The sequence below is a fragment of the Epinephelus lanceolatus genome, chromosome 14, assembly GCF_041903045.1.
Source record: "Epinephelus lanceolatus isolate andai-2023 chromosome 14, ASM4190304v1, whole genome shotgun sequence".
Taxonomy (NCBI): Eukaryota; Metazoa; Chordata; class Actinopteri; order Perciformes; family Serranidae; genus Epinephelus; species Epinephelus lanceolatus.
The window spans coordinates 16,711,854-16,729,736 of record NC_135747.1 but is presented as its reverse complement, the minus strand read 5'-3'; the positions used below and the strand labels follow the sequence as shown (position 1 = coordinate 16,729,736).

The 17,883-nt window shown below is 41.4% G+C and overlaps 1 protein-coding gene across 1 annotated transcript in view; it reads right to left on the bottom strand.

Annotated features, from left to right (window-relative positions):
- The window catches only part of LOC117251665 (general transcription factor IIF subunit 2-like), an 81,184-nt gene that overhangs the window by 19,993 nt on the left and 43,308 nt on the right, over positions 1–17,883 (bottom strand). The gene's annotated exons all lie outside the window — the stretch shown is intronic.

Here is a 17,883-nt window from a genome sequence, read left to right as displayed (position 1 = left end):
GAAGGACAAAGAAATGTCTTTGTACACATGGAGAGACACACATTTTGTAGATGGAGATAGAAAGGACAGACATTTAATGTGGACTGACCACAGCATGTGTAGCTCACGGCTTCTATGAGTGGGAGGATCACTTGAGATAAATAGTAGACTTCTGCACATTGGCTTCGCTATAAAACTCTTAAGTGTTAGATCAATGCTTTGGTCCGCACCTTCAGCAGACAGTCAGTATCCTAATTCTCCTACGCACCCATCATTCGGAGCTGCATGAGATTTTATTACTCTCTATTTGATAAAGAACAGCTGAGGCTGAGATTTGAGATCACTTTCCAAAAATTACAACTTTTCCAATGCAGCCACATGGTGGATTTCAGTTCTGTTGGGCAGCTGCTCCTGTTTCATTTAAAAATATCTATGAAATACAACAGACACAATGGGCCGCGTGCAAAAACTACTCATGCAAACACATTTGCTTCTGAGTAGCACAGACAAGAGAATTTATCACATTTACCCAATTTCTCTCATGTACCTTCGTAGGTACAAACAAATTTACGAGTGGTCCAAACAATTTATATAAGTTATATAGAGTAAGTCTTGATTTAAAACTCACTAACTTTAAAGAATAGTTTGACATTTTGGGTAAGGTGATAATTTGCTTTCTTGCAGAAAGTTGAGATGATTTATACCACTTTCATATTTGTCCTTTAAATATAAAGTCACACATCACATCTTGGTGGACAAATTATTCAAGCTGAAAATCTTAACTGATGTACATTGTAGAATTAGTTGAGAAGAAAGTGACGCAACAGCCGTCAATGGCAACCAAAATCATCAACCCACTGAGGGCTGGATTCAAAATCACACCGGAAATCAAAGTAAAAACGGAAATCAAAGTAAAAAATTTAAATCACAAGCTGATCCAACTTCTGTGAATTTTATCACAATGTTACTCAATAGTTTGTATGGTCCCAACATGCTAGTATGCACTCTTGACAATGTCTGGACATGCTCCTGATGAGCTGGCAGATAGCATATGCACTAGCGTAAGGTCTGACAATCGCACAGAGGCAAGTGTTAAGGCTCTGACACACCAAGCCAACGGTTGGCTGTCGACCAAAGTCGGGCTGTCGGTGAGTGTCTGTCGGCCTAGTTTTTGCGGTGTGTCCCGCACCGTCGGCACTTTGGCGTCTGCAGCTTTTCAGCTGATTGAGCATGTTGAATCGGCGGCGAAGCTTGTCAGTGAGAGAGATCACTCTGATTGGCTGTTCAGGTTTTATTTACTCGCTCCTGTAGTGAGTGAATCTGCCTGTAGTGAAACCGGGGCTAACCGGTGCTTCCTCCTCAGGCTCCACTTCACTCAGCTGCCCACTGACCCGCTGCTTCTTCCCACTTTAACCTGAATAACAAACCGGAGCTAGCTGGGAGCGACTAGCGGAGCGTTAGCCGCAGCATGACCGGAGGGAAGCACAGCCAGTTAGCCTCCGCTAGCTTTCCAGCTAGCCCCGGCTCTCCGTTTGGATCCAACCGGAGCACCAAGCCCTGGTTTGTTATTCAGGTTAAAGTGGGAAGAAGCAGCGGGTTGAGCCTGCGGAGGAAACACCAGGACCGTCTGGATGTAATAGTCTGTGGAGGTGCTGCAGTGCTGGGCTGCACAGATAGGTAACCCCTCAGCTGTCAGGATGTACCACTCTCTCACTCCGCTCTCTCTCACGCAGGCGCAGAATGTACGTGCCACTTGGCCGTCGGATGTAGCCTGTGTAGTGTGTTCAAATGCAACTAACACAGGGCGACGTGAGGCGACGTAGATGATGCAACAGTTGGCTTTCTTTGCCGCCAATTCTTTGATGTCGGTTTGGTGTGTCCGCACCTTTAGGGTTGGGGTTAGGGCAAATCTGACAATCACTCAGAGGATTTCATCCCCGTACCTAACAGCAGTCAGGGTACCATTGGCTATGACATGGAGGTCTGTACAACCCTCCAAGGTTATGCCTCCCCAGCCATCACTGACCCACTGCCAAACCGGTCATGCTGGATGACGTTACAAGCAGCATAATGTCCACCACGGCATCTACAGACTCTTTCACGCCTTTCACATGTGCTCAGTGTGAACCTGCTGTCATCTGTGAAGAGAACAGGGCGCTAATGGCTGACCTGCCAATTCTGGTATTTTCTGGTGAATGCCAATCGCACTGCTCATTGCTGGGCTGTGAGCACAGGTCCCACTAGGGGACGTCGGGCCCTCATGTGCCTCTCATAGAGTCTGTTTCTGACAGTTTGGTCAGAAACATGCACACCAGTAGCCTGCTGGAGGTCATTTTCTAGGGCTCTGGCAGTGCTCCTCCTGCTCTCCTCGAAAAAAGGAGCAGATACCAGTCCTGCTGCTGGTTTGATGCCCTTCTAGGGCCCTGTCCAGCTCTCCTTGTGTAACTGTGGGTCTCCTGGTATCTCCTCCATGCTCTTGAGATTGTGCTGGGAGACAAAGCAAATCTTCTTGCGACCACATGTATGGATGTGCCATCCTGGAGGAGCTGGACTCCCTGTGCAGTCTGATTGGGCTGCAGGTACTGCCTCATGCTACCAGTCATGACAAGGACACTAGCAGAACACAAAACTAGTGAAGAATCAGTGAGGAAGGATAAGGAGAGCGCAACCATCTGTGGCCACCACATGCAAAACCATTCCTTTTTGGGGGTTGTCTTGCTTTTGCCTCTCCATTGCACCTGTTGTCATTTACATTTGGACCAAAGCAGGTGAAACTGATTCACAATCACTTGTGCTTCCCAAATGGACAGATTGATATCCCTGATGTTTAACTGACTCGGTGTTATACTGTGAAGATTAAGCGTTCCCTTCATTTTTTTGAGCAGTGTATTTTCTGACTGGGTGTAGAGACATCTTGGTTTGCAGCTGAGACTTTCTGAGACGGTGTTATATGCATCATGGCTTTTCAATTTACTGAGAGGTTGGACAACAACTTTTTAGACTTAACTCGCATGGGTATTTAGGCATGGTATCTTACGTACAGCTTATTCTGCATTATCGCAAAATTCTCACTCACAGCTGCCCAGGAGTCTAAATGCAGGTGTCTGTCCGGGGTGATGTCCTCCATTAACAACAGACAATGTAACACCCACTACAATGATGTTCTACCACCTGTAATGAGAGAATGCCATCTGAAAGAGAAGAGAAATGGATTACCACGTCCATTTCCATGGCTTTATTCCCATCATGATGCAGCTCTGTAATGACACATTAATGCCAGCTGAGGTGATGTTTTCTCATTGTCTCAGGTCCCAGTTAAATTTCTTATGTAAAAGTGGAAATTTTGACCTGACTGTGTTGAGTGGCAGCTGCTAGTTACGATGTTCTCCACTGAACAATTTTTCGCAGTTTGATGTCCTTCAGATGTGAACAGAACAGTGGCAGAGACAGGGAACTATATGCACTTTGCTGTCAATTTTAGCTGTAACCATTCTTCTCCAACATTGTTCTGTAACACACACACACACACACACACACTTGCTCTCTGCCTGCCAATCATGTCATATTCTTAATTACAGAGGCCTGACTTTAACACAAATAATGTCAAAACAACAGCAAGCCAGTGCAGACACATATTACTATCTACTGAATCTAGATGTCACTGAGCCTTAAGGAAGAACTCCAGTATTTTCAACCTGAACCCTATTTTTCAATTTTTTGAAAGTGACTCGTGAGAACAACAATTTTTGAAATTGGTCCAGTATTGAGAGAGAGTGCTGCAGCCGGCAGCAATGAAACAGGCTGCAATGTAACCACTCTGGGCAGGTACGCCCCTTCAATTTAGGTCCATTAAAAGTGCTTGTTTTTGCCACTGACAGGCTCATGTTGTTACTGTTAATGTGTGACAACATTATGGAAAAGACCCTACAGAGAAATGAAATGTCATTCTGAACCTTTAGCTTATTCTGTTCTGTCTCGCTTAGGGAGAAGTCTAAATTTTAGCTAAATTTGCAGCCATGACACTGAAAATCTTTTAAATAAAGATAAGATATGCTTTGTGTGCTCCCACACAAACTATTACTGGTAATCCTCTCTCCAACTCTCAAACGTTTCACCGTTTTCTTCCTGCAACAAGTCACCTCTCATGAGTTTTCAGAATGAGACTTTTCTTTTAGCGAGACTAAGAAACAAAATAGAACAGAAAGGTACTTCTCTGAGGGGTCCTTTTTGTAATGTTATAAGATACTCACAATGCCATTATGAGCCTGTCAATGGCAAAAACCATAGACTGTATAAAATACTGGACATAGCTACCATGATGTCACCCATTGGTTTGTGATCTTCTGTTTTGAAGCCTCGAGTTTGGCATTTCTGCCATCGCGGTTTTTTTGGAGCCAGAGGTGCCACATTTGGATGAGGCTAGAGCTGTGGTGAAACGAGGGACTGACCTGACTCAGAAGCCAAGGACACTATCCACGGACAGCCTGTCACTCAAAGCAGCCATGCCCTTAATTATGCATAACATAAAACCTTAATAAAACATTAAGGAGTGATTTATATACATGTACAGCTGTCATGAATGGGAAAATTAGCTACAGAGACAAAACCTTTTTTTTGTACCAGGCCTTGAACATGTTTATTTCTGCTGTAAAGTTTGGCATTTTAACATTGGAATTGACTTGCTCTTGGAGCCAGCCTCAAGTGGCCACTCAGAGAACTGCATTTTTTTAGCACTTCTGGCTTGGGCCAATTTTTTTTTTTTTTTAGCCCCGGAGGATGCTACTTGGCAAAAACAAGAACTTCTAATGAACGCACATAGATGGGGCACACCTGCCCCAAGTGGTTACACTGTAGCCTGTTTCACCACTGCGGCCTGTAGCACTCATTCTCAATACTGGACCAGTTTCAAAAATTGTTGTTCACACATGTCACTTAGACACAAAAAAGAGAAAATAGGGTTCTGGTTTCCTGTAAATATGACACAGGGTTGTTACACTGTCTGTATTTCTACCACTGACAGTAGATCTACATAAAAGTTCAGGAGTTCAACAAAAACATTTAGGATTTGCCGGAAGAGCAGCCAAAGACGTGTTGGATGGACCTATCCATCAGCTCATGTCACCATGATTGGGTGCTGCAGCTAATAGGGTAAATGTGCTGTAAGTTGCAAATAATTCTATCAATAAATAAACCAATCAGGCTTTATTGTGTATGTCACATCCCCATTGTGATTTAGAGAGTGTATCAGAAACTGAGCGACTTTATGCAGTCTGATTTTCAGCAGACACATTTTGTGTCATTTTTTTGTGTTTCAATAATGGGCTGACACAAAATGCTTTGTTTTCAGTGTTGTTCAGAGTTATTTTGCTTCTCTCTTTCACGCCTCAACTGGAAATTTACATAAACACTATATTACTCCTACAAAGACCCCCATTTGTTTTCTTTTGGATAACAATGGTAACAGACATTATGCTTTTGTGTCATATATGTCTATTGCCTTCTTTTTAGTAAACCTTTGTAGAATAACACAAAGTCAGTAACAAATCTTGACTCTATGACAACTTTCAATAAATAAGGACATTCAAATACATTCACAAGTGAATTTTATGCTTCAGAGACAGACCAAGCACGTAAAGACAGCGGATTGAGAAAAGACCCCTGTGTGTGCAGTGGGTATTGGCACATTTGCTGGACGTGCAGCAGATCATTTCCTGCATCACAACGGAGCCGAAACATGACCACATTGCATCCAGTGGACATTAGGAGTTACTCTGTTAGGACGTCAAGTCATTACTTATAAAACAGACTTGTATCCCTAAAAGAAATCCTCAGTATTTCTCAAAGTTCACCCTCAGTGATTTCATGGTGATGCTGGCATATTTTCTCTGTAAAACAACATTATTTACTTCAGTGCACTTCAGTCACCTCAGTGTTGGCACCAAAAACAAACGAGCAGTAAGGGAGCTTATTAAAGTTTGAAATATCAGTGCATGAGATCAGGATAAGGCTACAGGATTGAATCCAAAATATGATAATACCATTTTAATCCTGAATAAAAAAACTATTTATAGACAGTCTGATAAAGCAGAGCATAAAATTGCCAGGTAGATGGAAAACGCAAGACCTGTAGCAACTGTATTTAAGACGTAAATACATTTACAGACATTGCATTTAGCTAATTCTTTAAGAGTAGAGAAGTGAAAAATGGTCGAGTGAAGACAGTAGGAGGAGGAGAGAGACAGATGCAAAGGTGAAGAGGTCACTCATCCACCCCCTCACACTCATCTCTTACCTCCATCTGCTCTAAGGCCCTTTCCTCAAAGCTATGACCTTCCTAATGTTAAACACAACAAACAGCTCACCGCCCACCAGCCCTCCATCCACCATCACCGTCTCTCGATAAACTATCTCTATGTTTCACTGTATATAAGCCACAAACACACAGAGTCGACATATAATACTAGAGCTTGAGCAATAGCTACAAAGGTGTTGGTCAAAGATCTTTATCAGCATGCAACATGGACGCTGTGCTTCAGTATTGTAAAACCATTGCCTTCCTTTTTTCCTTTTCAAGGTTGAGTAACCTTAAGCTCCATTCAGTGTCTACAGAAAGAATTCCTTTCTCACAAACACAAGATGTGATGCATTGCATAAGCTGCTTCTGCTACTGTGCCTCAGGCTACCTCTGTGACCCCAGCTCTCTCCGCTCTCAGATCACTCTCCAATAACACTTTTTTGGATGATTTCATTGCTTCCCTTAAACAACAATCTCTTGCCTCTGATCTTGCCTCAGATCTGATTGAAGTCTGGTGACCTTCTAGTTACCTTTTAGTTATGATGCCAATTGAGATTTTCTAGCTTTGAGGTGGTTTTAGCAGGATTAGTGTGTAAATACTATAAAAAAACTTGAGGTCAGGTGTATGAATGATGCATATGCACAAAAACCAGAGACAGAAGTCTATGATAACAATACATACTTTGAATAAACTGTGAGAACACTGTTACATTAGTGACTGAGCAAACAACGAGCTTGGTATTGGTTAGCTTTAAAATAGTTAGTGCGGAGAGCTCCATATTCCCCCTCCAATAACTTTACTGAATGAAGAGAACAATGAAGAGAAAATAGAGATAATCTCCAGGAGCTTTTGTGACTTACTGGTGCTAGTCCGACCTGCTAGTGACTTTGCGGTTAGCTCACTCGCTAAGTGCTACAATATTCCACCGATTAGCTGTGTGAGTACAGTCCAGTGATAGTAGGCTATATAAAGATGGACAGCAGATGCCCAAAAGTGAAACCAGAACATCTTGATCGCTCCCATTTGGCTGGCTGCAGTATCAGCCATAAACCCCACCCCCTAATATCAGCAGCTGTGAAAAAACAAAGTACATGTCAAATAAAGTTGGTCTCTTTCAATTTAGGTAGTTGTTTCCACACTGATGTATGTTTGTTTTTGATTAGTTATTTGATGTTATAACAAAAAAAGGGTGTGTGGACATGATTGACAGCTGTGTGTGTCCATCTCACAGTCAATGGAGCTGCTCCTAGTTGGGTTGGACGGGTGTATGGGCAGGTCGTTCACTAATCAGGGGATCGATGGTTTGACTCTTCGCTCCTCCATTCCACATGTTTAAGTATCCTTGGGCAAGATACTGACCCCCAAATTGCTCCCAGTGTTCCATCGGTGTGTGAGTGCATGTCAGTGGTTACTAAGTAGCAGGTGGCTCTATAATGGTAGCCTCAGCCACCAGTGTGTAACCGTGTGTGTGAATGGGTGAATGTGACAAGTAGTGAAAAAGCGCTTTGAGTGGTCAGGAAACTAGAAAACCATTTACCTTACTTTGTTACCACAGCTCTTGTGCAGACTCTGGCTCCAAGAGCGAAAGATGGTAGCACCTGTATCTGGGACATTTTGTCTCCATTTTTTAACAGTGGGAGGAAATGGAAACAAGTTGTCCGTCTTTAAATACAGTCCATGGTACAGTCACGTCACCAAGCTTCTAAAAGCAAATATTTTGCAAAAAGGAGCAGATTTTTTTTCCCTTAATCACTTTCAGGTCTCAACACTACCAATTCAATGATGTGAGGGGAGTCCTGCATTTTGCCAGGGACAATCCCAGACAAACACAGAATGAATCTCACCTTTAAATGTTTTTTGGCTGCTCCCTAGAGAGCCATTACATGTAAATGGCTGCAGGCAATCCCTCCAACAAAAAGGACAACTGGGCTGCACTTGTCAAAGGAATAAACTGTATGGAGAAGATGACCTTCATTCAAAGACTACGATGTGAACAACACTGGAAAAACAGACTACAAATATGTGCCTATAAGACCTAACCCATTACATACAGTTTGTCCAAATACTTATGAGCCCTTAAAGTTGGGGGACTGTGTGAAGAAATGGTTGTCATTCCTACTCGGTTCATACTACATTTTTGAAAAAAGCCTTAAATGAAAGCTGAGAGTCTGCACTTTAAGCAGGTATTCATTGTTTCATTTAAAACCCATTGTGGTGGTGTACAGAGCCAAAATGATGACAACTGTATCATTGTCCAAATAATTATGGACCTGACTGTATGTCATTGAAGGACCCTGCTCTTGTAAAAGTATTGTGTTGTCAAGGTCAACCCATTCATCTCACTTAAAAATATCTAAAAACAATATATGTACAGCTGCAAAGACACAGGCACAACTTGACTGGTCCTGTTTGGCAGATTTTTCATTGTATTTATTTATACTGGAGGTATAAATTTATTTCATTTTTATGATCTTGGCATATTACCCTTTAATGTAAAGCCCCTCTAAAGTCTCTTTCAATCTGAGCAATGTAAACTACATCATTACCTTTCTCATATCACCGCTGATGATAATTTATAGGTTCATGTGATGAGTTAATAATACAGCTGCTATAGAAGGCATAATGGATCTTGCATAATGACAGCGGCCTTGGTCAACCTCGCCAATGCAACACAACTGGTGAAACTGTTAATTCTCTGCCATTTCTTTTACTGACAGGTCTAAAGACTGGGCGGACCTACATCTATGTGTGGCTAACTGTAAGAGTGGAAATCAGGCTGGTGCATGTGCATTCAGTTTGATAGTTATTGAAATGTATAAAACAGAAATGTAGCCATGGCTTTAGAAATCTGATTAAAAGACATTCATTTGTCTTAGTCGAACTATCTAGTAAATGGACCTTAGCATAATGTGGTCCTAATGTGTTAGTCCCTCCACAAATGTGAGATCTAGCAATCACATTTCAAGCGTGTGACTGCACCTTACTCTATCAGGTCAACAATGTTAACAGAAAGGGTCAAACAGACTCCTTACACACACTCTCACACATATAGTAGTCTTGTCTACACATGATGACAACAAGGAAGCAATAAAAGGAGGAGGGGGGGGTTGAAGTCACTGATTGGATCTCCAAATATAATTTTCCATTAGAGCTCATCACTACTAAGCCCAGAGGCTGCTTCATTAAGGAAATTTAATGATTCCATTCATTAACTTTGGAGTGATTTTCCGATGTCTGTAACTGTATTCAGCCCACTCATTTTGATTTTAACATGGAGTAGCAGCATCCATATGCATCAAACAGGCTTCAAAGTGCTAGTAACACAGAGGAAACTGGTGGGCAATTTAATTATTGGTGGATTAGGCTGCTGTAAGTCTATTTCTCGTCTTTTATCCTGGAAATCTCCCACACCGCCTCTACACTCTGTGGCTCTGTGACACTATGTTCTTCCTTCACTTGGGAAAGAAAAAATTAGCTCACCCTGAAAGGATCAACAGTGATTGAGCAGTTGTCCAACAGCTTTATTGTCAGCTGGGTTATTCTTACTATTACTTAATTTTAGGGAGGGTTGGGGGAGGGGGGGTTGCTGGCTCCTATTGGGATCCTTTGGTGTTGAGCACCTTTCTACTATTGATCATTGTACCCTCTTTGCATTGGACATGCATTAAGTGGCTGTAAGTTTTTCAAAATGCTGCATTGTGGGATTTAACAGGGAGAAACTTTTAAAAATGATATTATGTGTGATGTGGCTGGACTACAAATCAGTGTGTTACATAATACTTATAACAAGCCTGTAAGTATCTCAAAGACTCCCTTTGTACCTTTGAAGTGATTTTTTTTTTTGTCAAGTCATAATTTGTTGGTGATTTTTTTCTTTTTTTATGATGTTTGAATCGGAGTAATTTTTTTGATAATGATGTAGGTAATCATTACGTTGATTTGTTGGTAGTATGATGTCATGTGGACCACCTTTGCTATCTGAACACGCCACTATGAAAATATGTCTTTCAATGTATCATGTTAAGCCTAGTTCACATTACATGATTTTCACCCTGATTTTGTGATTTTGTGTCGTATTCTTTGGAGTGTTCATACCTGGCGACGTGTGTTTCTGTCAGTGGGAGTCTCGCCAACTGCGTTAGGTGTGTGCACACCACAAGATTTCTCCACTGAGCCCTCGCCGACAGAGCCCCAGATAACGCTGTGACATCACCAAAATTGGAGACGACACATCATAAAGGCATGGATATTCTTCCCAGTGTTGAATCAGATCTGCCTCTAGGGCCTGGGTCCAAACACTACGTGCTCCCTGTGACCCTGTGGATGCTGCCATTGTTGTTTTTGCTTGCTGGCTTGTCAGTGTTGCCAAATCTTGGGAGATAAACAAGTAACCATGGCTATGGAAACAAGCCCAAAAGAAGCGACTGCAGTCCGACATACTATCATGCGTTTAAATAACTTATTAGACAGATATAGAGAAAGGTGACGTTTAGAGAGCAAGACAAAATAAGCAACTCCGCTTTAGAAACAAGCCCAAAGTCGCAGCTAATAAGCGGACCTGGCAAATGGCAACCCTGCAGCCTGTCCTCCTCATATTTCTTCCGTCCTCCTGCGTGCTGACGTGGGACGTATCCCGCCTCTCATTGGCTGATGCTCTTTGTCAGTCGTGTCAGACTTCTCCAGTTTTCTAGCATGCCAGATATCCAGTCCCAGTCACAGACGAGGGGGCGACCTGCTCGTAGGCTTGTTCACACATAAGGACTCGTCGTGGCAGACTATCTGCCGACTCACCTCCGACCCAAGGCGGCTCTCAAGATCCTCAGTGATGTCAAAATCAGTGAAAATCGTGTAATGTGAACTAGGCTTTAACGGTTGTGACGTGATGTACTTCTTTTCATCACGTCAAGTTCCAAACCAAAGCAGCTCTGTAAGGCTGTACTCACAGCAGTGCTTTACTAAATGCTAACATGCTCACAATGAAAATGCTAGTATGTTGATGTTGAGGTAAAATGTTTCACCATTTTCATGCTAGCATTTGATAACTAGCCTTAAACACAAGGTGACGCTAAAGCTAACAGGAGTGTCATTAGTTTTTCAGGTATTTCATTATAAATTAAAAACTACTGAACAAATAAGAAAACATGAAATGTAATGGTGGCGCTATAGAAAAAGTCAGGGGGTCACCTATATCAGCAGGCTTCATTCTCTGCCTACTATAGACATCTTAACCAAATGTCCTTGCAATTCATTCAATAGATTTTGAGTTATTCCAGTCTGAAACAAAGTGGTGGACCAACCAAGACACCCTGTGCTAATGACTGCAGCTTAAAACAGACAAACACACAGTTTAACCTGCCCTCCAAATGTGGGGTATCAGTGTTACTACAGCCATATGCTGCTCTAATGTGGAGGAAATTTATAGCTTGACCAGCCTGCTGAGCCTGGTTACGGCTGCTAAGCTATGATTGGACAATGGGTGTTCAAGGAAGGGTTTGTCAATTACAGCACCCTGTCAATGTATTTTACCTCCGACGACATGTCCGACTTATTAGGTGTCATACCTCCATGACTTCGATTTTTCTTTGTGCGGTTATTTCATTTTGAACTTTACCACTATTACAGTCGTTTTCTTTCCTATAGGACTGTAGATCACTGCAGTTTTCAAGTGTAAATATGCAGAGTGATGTAAAAGCTTTGTACGGAACCTCACAACTACTGATATTTTATGACCATTCAAAATTAATATCAATTGTTGGGTTAACATTTTTAAAAAAAACGATATGTATTCTTTAAAACTACAGTGCTGACATCTGAACAGTTTAATCTATCAGATTAACTTTACCCCTGATAGACTTCCATTATAAATTAGGCAACAGATTAACTGCTCTGAGCTCATACAAGACCCTATTTAAAGTGGTTGCCATGCCAGCTTCACAGCAGTCAGTGACTCTATGTTACACCACAAGCTCATGGAGCAGCACTATGAATAATTCACCACCTTTAAATGGAAGGAGAGTCCTTGCTAGCAGCATTTTGGGAAATTTAATTCGAACGCCCTGAGATGTCAGTTTGATAAAGAGACACAACAGCTGTGACAAACAGATTCTCACTGACTTTGAAGATAGCGATCTTCCTCGTTGAGCCAGTTTTAATGAACAGGAGGCAGAAAGCAGGTCAAACCTCCCACAATCCTCTCTGCTGCATCTTGGCCTCGTTTGCAATTCCAATTGAGTGTTGTTGATGATGATACCACTAATGACTTATGATTAGAAAATCGCAGCAGAGACGGGGAGAGCTGTCACTCTGGGATCTTCTCCCAGATAAACACTCACACAGAAAGCAGTATTTCAGTATCCCGCTGGGTTTGAATTGACTGTTTTAGTTAAAATGAATCTTCAGTCAATTCTTCTGCAATAAACTTCCAATTACAGCACTAGCTCTAATGTGCAACTAGTTGATAACCTGCTGCACAAATGTTACACACCTGTTGCTCACTGTTTCTTCGGAGAAAAAAGCAGTCTACAATGCAAATATGGGTGACTTGAGTCATGTGACTTGACTTGAGCCAGATTTGCAAATGTGAGGACTTTGAGGCCTTGCTTGACTAAAACTGATAAAAGACTTGACTTTGACTTTGTATTCATGATTTGAGACTTGACTTAGACTTCAGACATGTAACTCAAAAAGACTTGACTTTTTAAAATTAAATATTTGCATTTTTCTAGATGCTGAGAGGTTGAGAAGTTTGGTGATTTCTAGTGCAATACGTGCAAACCTGGCAACCTACCAGGGCGCAGCAGACCAGCAGAGGGGAACGCATACAGCAGCTATTATGGAGGGGGCTTGTCCAAAAATAATACAACAAAAGATAATGTTGTCAATGAAGGCAGTAAGAAGAGAAAAGCGACATGAAACATCTGCAGCTCAAAAGTCCATGAAATGACTACCCCAACATCCAACTTCATCTGACACTACAAAATCCTCAAAAACAGGTACATGAATGTGTCTTTTGAGTTAACCTATTAACTTATTGGCTAATAACCAGACCATCATTGTTTCATATGACCTGACTTGTGACTTGCTTGACGTAAGCAATGACTTGACTTGTCTTGCTTGACTTACAGCAGGGACTCAACTTGACTTCCTTGATTCTCACCACAGTAACTTGGGACTTGCTTGAGACTTGAAGGTTAAGACTTGAGGCTTGCATGTGACTTGCCCATGTGTGACTTACTCCCATCTTTGCTACGGAGTGTCGCTGATTTATTTCTATTAAGTTTGTTTGGGAAAAGAGCTGGGATTATTTGCATAGTTGTGATATCTCTTACAGCATCTACTACTAGCTCATCTAGCACCGCTGAGCTAGCTAATATTACAGTTCAGCTGATAAGGATGCCAATAATGTCTATAACTTGCGCCGTCACAAGCATGAGCCTCTCCTCCATGAGTAGATGTACGCTTCCTTCAGCACGGTGATACAGTTAGTGGATGTAATTCAGTAGAAAGAAAACAGTTCCTACATGAAACTGCTCGCATATGTCTATGCATTAATTACTACAGTTTACATCCATGTCTGTGAAAACATGGAAGCTTCACACATATCTGGCAGCACAGAAGATCTATACAATCAGCAGTTTCAAAGTGGGCACCCAAGATTAGAGTCACCAATTCTGTAACTGACCAAATGTATCCCCTTCTGTTCCTGAGATATGATGTTAAATAATGGCCAGAAAAGTGGTTTATGTAGAACAATATGAAGATGCAATGAAGCTGACCTTTGACCTTTTGGATATAAAATGTCATCACTTCATTTTATCCTAGTAGACATTTGTGTAAAGTTTTATTTTAATTTGCGTAAGAATTCTTGAATTATGGCCAAAAAGTTTTTGTCTTATGAGGTCACACTGACCTTGACCTTTGACCTCTAAATCAATTTAGTCTTCAGCCCAAATTAATGTTTGTGCCAAATTTGAAGAAATTCCCTCAAGGCATTCTTGAGATACTGCATTTACAAGAATAAGACAGACGTGAGGTCACAGTGACCTTTGTGCCAAATTTGAAGAACTCTCCTCAAGGTGTTCTTGAGATAGCGCATTTACAAAAACACACCATGCCACACTGCAAAAAGTGATCAGAAATGACTTGGGGAACATGACAGAGTTCAAGGCGTTCAAGGGGGGGGGGGGGGGGGGGGGGTTGAGTGGAGAAAAAAAAAAAATCCAAAACAGTTATTAACTTAAAAATTATGGCAAAAACGTAGTTTCTTGCAACCCTAGAATTAAGATAAAAATATTCACAAACGAAAAAACACTTCTGGCTGAAGTGAATTTAACATTAAAAATTAAAACCCTCGGCGTGCACTGCAGCACAAGCAGACAGATGCGCGACTCAGAGCAGCATGTGTCACTGACACCAGAGCATCAGAGCGCAGCGGACAGGTGGAAAATGTCACCATCAGCATATTATTCTACATCAATAAAATCTACTTTATCATTATTGAGTCACATTGTTGAAAGAATTTAGTCGTCTGTGTTGAAGCAGGATAATAGGTCTCCATTCATTGCACATCGGGCTTTCCTTGTCAGAGATGTTTTCTTTTTTAATTACATGATAGCTATTCTCCCTTAACTCACCAGTAAAGAATACCTTTGTCCATTTCAAATAACCCGTGTCAATAATAATATCCCAGTTCTGATTTACTGTGAAACTTTTTTAGGCAATTCATGCAACAATTAGACCAGATGACTTCTTTACTTGGCCTAATGGGGTTAGTGTTGTGTTCAAGGTCACCCCAAAAAATGGGAGGAAAAAAAAGGCAGAATATTCGATTTTTTCACAAAAATCCATCGAACGAAGCTTCGAAGCTTTGAATTTTTTGGGTCAGGCCTAGCATAAACCCACTGATGTTTGGTAGATGCACCAAGCTCTTATGTCTGTAAGGTCGGCATCCACTCCAAGGCCATCCAGCTCCTTTGCGAAGCCACTCTCACAATTTGTAAAGCTAGGCGATAAATCGATTTTATCGATTAATTGAAATTTGTAGTTTAGGTCAATTTGTTTTAATGAAAATCCGAGTTTCTCTTTAATATCCGCCACCAACGCTCCCCACTGGGCTCCTGTAGTTCAGAGTGGGATCACCCCCCCCCCCCCCTCCCCCCCCCCCCCCCGCGCGCTTGATACACAAACATCATGGCAGTGAGCGGGGAAGAACTCGTTCCCAAGAAAGGGAACGAGTTCGGTTTTGTGGCAATATAATGGTAGGGGAAACACTGCGGTATGATGAGAAAGGAGCCCGGTGGAGAACCATCACAGATGGAGTCGCGATGTATCTTGCAAGAGATATGGTGCCCATATTTACCGTGGAAAAGCTGGGGTTTATTCACATGCTGAAAGTTTTGGAGCCCATTTACGTGCTACCAGGCCGCAAATATTTGTCTGAAAATTGATTTTAAGTAGAGGGGGAAAATTGATTTAAATCGTGAATCGGATTTGTTGAGAATTTTTGTTTTTTAGGCTATATCGCCCAGAGCTTAAACAATTAGTCAGTTTAAATAATTTTATAAGCAAAAATGCAAAAAAAATCACTGGTGCAGGTACCTTCAATGTGAATATTTTGTGGTTAATATGTCTTTTTGGGTAATAAAGTTAATATATATTTGGGGTTGGGTCTAATGGTCTGACAAAAAAAAGACATTTTGAAGACACCACCCCTGACCACGGATGGACATTTTTCACAATTTATTGATGTTTTAGAGACAAAATGATTTATAGCTACTGCTACTATTTTCTGCGATGTTCAGCACATCCAAGTCATCATCAGTGAAATATTTGAGTACACTATATTTTGCCACCGAGTAGTCAGAGATAAAAAAAAAAAACAACTTGTGGGCAACAGTACTCACAAAAGACAAAAAAGTCAAAATGTATAATTTACTAGGGCCTAAGCCTTCGTCAGTGTATCAAACAGAGACAAAGACACTGAAAGCCTGTTATATACATAGGTAAAGTTCTAGCACCAATCACAATGCAAGGTATAATGAGAGGCAATAGAAACCATCTGTGTTGCAGCTGCAGCCAATGACAGGCTGACACAGAGCAATTGTCAAGACTGTTGCACCTGAGTCAATCCATTAATAGAAACATGCAAATACATTGAAAACATAAGAACATACAAGTTATACAGACTCAGACTAGTTGAATGGGAAAAGGGGAGAATTAAAGTGACTGAAAAGAGGCTGTAAAAAGCTTTTAAGTTACGGGGAAAAGTTTAAAAATGATTAAACTTTTCCTATTTTATATTTTTGAATATTGAGATTGGTGTGTATTTAGTCTTGCCACCAGACAATCAGAGATCTCCGCCTTCTGATAGTCTGGGGACACTCCTTTCTAAAGTGTGTTTAACACACCGGAGAAAACGGCCGGCAACAAAGCAACGCCTCTTGCATTTTTGAAAAGGACACCCCCCCCCCCCGGAAATGTGCGCTCCCCCTTTTCTCGTCTGCAAGGACACAAGGACACAAACACACAGAGAGCTTGAAAATGGATGCCGAGAGATTTAACTCCATTTTATCAAACGTGTGCTCTGTCCACAAGATTGTGGAAATGAAGGACTTACAGCGACTTGAGCCATTTTGTACCGCTACACGTGTTTTTAGTCGGACTATGTTTACGAGCACAAGAGTTCAACGAGCCACCGAAGGACCGCCCTGCGGATTTACTATTGGTTCTGCAACGTAGGGAGTTTTTTTAAACTCTGAAATTGTATCCGCCCATCTAAACACAAAATCAGGGAGAAAGTCATCAGTCTTTAGTTAAGCAAAGCGTCTAAAGACTAACTTGTGAGTCTAGTGTGTATTAGGTTCTGACTATTTAGCTGGGGTTCTCTTAGTCCCTAGTTGAGTTATGCCCAGTGACTTAAAAGCTTTATACAGCCTCTTTTCAGTCACTTTAATTCTCCCCTTTTCCCATTCAACTAGTCTGAGTGTATAACTTGTATGTTCTTATGTTTTCAATGTATTTGCATGTTTCTATTAATGGATTGACTCAGGTGCAACAGTCTTGACAATTGCTCTGTGTCAGCCTGTCATTGGCTGCAGCTGCAACACAGATGGTTTCTATTGCCTCTCATTATACCTTGCATTTTGATTGGTGCTAGAACTTTACCTATGTATATAACAGGCTTTCAGTGTCTTTGTCTCTGTTTGATACACTAAAGAAGTCTTAGGCCCAAACGTTTGTTTGTTTGTTTGTTTGTCTGTTTGACCGTGTGTTGCCCTAGTAAATTATACATTTTGACTTTTTTGTCTTTTGTGAATGCTGTTGCCCACAAGTTTTTTTGGAATCATTCTGCAACTTGCACCCACTGTTTTTAAAAATATTGGAGTTGTGCGTCCTCCTTTCTTCAGCTAGTCTGAGAGATAAACATCCCTGCAAAGCAAGCCCACTGTCTCTGCTGCCCTGCAGGGACAAATATTGCCACAATCCAGGTATTTTGTCATTGCCAGACTCTTGCGCAAGTGCTGATAAATTATGCAAATGGACTGGCATTGCCTTCCTGGTGTAAAAAAAACATCTGAAGTAGGTTACAAACCATCTGGACTGAAATATT